Genomic DNA, 2,545 nt, shown 5'->3' on the forward strand with positions numbered 1-2,545 from the left:
TCAGTGACCATCTCAATCTACATTAGGTTAATCCTTTTTTTAACCTCCAAAATTATAGGTCATCACTCTAGACAAGGTATGAGCTGTGCGAATGCAATACAAAATGGCAATCTATGGCAATCCACATCCTTTAGTGCCTAACTCATTTTCTCCTCATAAAACATTCATAGCATTTAAAATTATTACTTTATGCCTGAGTCATAATATTGTTAAAGCTTATAAAAATCATTTCAGTGTTAATTCCCCTGACTCAGCTTTCTTAAATATTCTTCCTCAGAAGTTGTATAGAATTTAACCAGAAAAGGTTTTGTTTTGTTTTTTTTTTTAACCAACTGAAGTAATCAGAAAACAGATGAAGTAAGGAAAATAAAATAACTGCTAAGTGAATGCAGGGTTTGGAGTTGGGATCTATGAGCTTCACTCACTCACTACTTTGCTATAAAATGACCATTTGACCTGGCCCTTTGCCCCACCAGACATCCCTACTATCTACCACAGGCTGAGCCGTGCCATATGCCACCAAATGAAATTATCGTTTTTATTATTCTTTCTCATCACCAACAATGACCAATCAATCCAGAACGAGCAAAAGTTATGTTAAAAGCAACTCCAATATAACATATCAAAGCAAAAGCATTTCAGCTTTATTCAGAGTCCATTTATCTCTCAAAGGAGCTGCTTCAGGTGCTAGGCAGCTCAGCGAGGTATGGAACAGTCAGGAACCCATACCCACAACCACCAGCCATGCCACCTACAAAGAGGAGTTGGAGCCTGAGCATCAGGAGGCCCATGAGAACGTGGCGCCAACAGGAGCTGGGCCAGAACTTCAGAGGCTGCAGGAGGCACAGAGGCAGGGCATGGATGATCATTTTTCTGAGAATACAGTCTATAAACCCCTCATGATTCTCAGAAAAGACCATGACTTGAAAAGAATTAAGTCATCATCCCAGAGATCAAAGAGACATCTTCCCAGAGGATGGTCCTGGAATAGCATTTTAATGATTTAAAGGGAGCCCTTAGGAAGCTCCAGTTTGAGCGGTTGGTCTTTTGCAAGAGGTGGACACCAATGAACAGAGTAGTAAGCCACTAGATGATTCCAGAAGTCAAAGAGCATGGAACTAACCCTGTAGAGGACAGTCCAAGAAAGAGAGATTGCCATTCTTGGTGGTGTATAAGAGCAGAGTGAGAAACTGCAGAGCTTTACCAAAAAAGCCTCACACATTCAGTTGGATAGACTACCAGAAGTGCTTTTACTGGATGATGTACCATGGCTAGCTTCCTAGTTGAATGACTCCGTTCTTAACATAGTGAAAAACTACATTTTAAACCATGGAACTGCAGCATCTCACCCACCAGTGCAGATACAAGAAAAAAATAGAAAACCCTGGTGGCATGACAGTACAATGATGTAAGGTGGATGATGAGTTTAGTGCCCAAGATGACAGGCTCCAGTCCCATAAATGTACTTCAAATCATTTTGAGGATGTATATGCAGCGCTGAAATGAACTTCATAGCATTGCTCTTAGAACCCAATTATCACTTCTGGTGGAGGAGATGGCTTCCAGGAACGGAGTCCTTGAAGCATCCCCCAAATAGGTCATCCCATATTGGTGCCTCATGAGTGGAAAGATGGCCTTGAAGGGCACTGTCTGAGCTATAGAAGAAGTAGAACACTCCAGAAAGATTCTGAATCCAACTCCAGCACCCCAAATTATTTCTGTGGACAGACATTAACATTTGGAGTTGAAACTGAGAGACAATTGGATGGGAGAAATATTATAGGAGTGTGGGCAGATCACAGAATGAATAAGAGTCTCTGCAGAAGCATCAGACAGTGTGCATTAGTACAAACAGTGCCATTTTTGAAAATGGAAAAGAAATGACTAATCAGTTACCTGCAGTTATTCCTGGGAAAGGTGGCTGATAAAACTGTCACATTTGACATTGAAACTGTGACTCTAGGGACCACCAATAATAACAAAGGCAGAAACTTCAAGCTTCAAATAATTATTAGCTTGAACAACAGAGAAGTGTTTGTTGACTGCTTACTTGATTCATCATTCAGATCTCTTTAAGCTGGATGTTAATTTTTCCATCCTGAATGGAAAGTGCTAGTGTTTTAGATTCTTGGATGACTAGCTTTGGTCTGCAGGGTTTTAGGGCAGCTGCTCTTAACCTGGTTTAGTTGTAATTGATAAAAATAGTAGGATTCAATCTCTTGGGCGATTGGAAATGGAAAATATTTACTGGATTCATTTTGGAATATTTTAGCAATAATATACTTAAATGTTGTAGACAAAACCATAATGCAGTCAATTTTATTTTTAGCATAGTGTTCATTAAAATATCACATCACAATAAAAATTGAATTGACTTTAAAAGTACCCATGTATAAAAAGGGCTATACCCTTCTACTGTGCTTCTTTTTAAAGTTGGTTATTAGAATGGAAAAAGTCAATGTAATGTTATTTGATTAAATCTCCATATTTTAAGGATCCAAGACCATATAAAGCTTAGAATAAAACAGGAATAGACCTAAAGAAG

The 2,545-nt window shown here is 38.9% G+C and overlaps 1 pseudogene; it reads left to right on the plus strand.

Annotated features, from left to right (window-relative positions):
- The first annotated feature begins 563 nt into the window (after nucleotides 1-563).
- Nucleotides 564-2,124, plus strand: LOC133105013 (cytokine receptor-like factor 3; annotated as a pseudogene).
- Nucleotides 2,125-2,545: the final 421 nt, after the last annotated feature.

Source organism: Eubalaena glacialis, chromosome 14 (genome assembly GCF_028564815.1).
Source record: "Eubalaena glacialis isolate mEubGla1 chromosome 14, mEubGla1.1.hap2.+ XY, whole genome shotgun sequence".
Classification (NCBI taxonomy): domain Eukaryota; kingdom Metazoa; phylum Chordata; class Mammalia; order Artiodactyla; family Balaenidae; genus Eubalaena; species Eubalaena glacialis.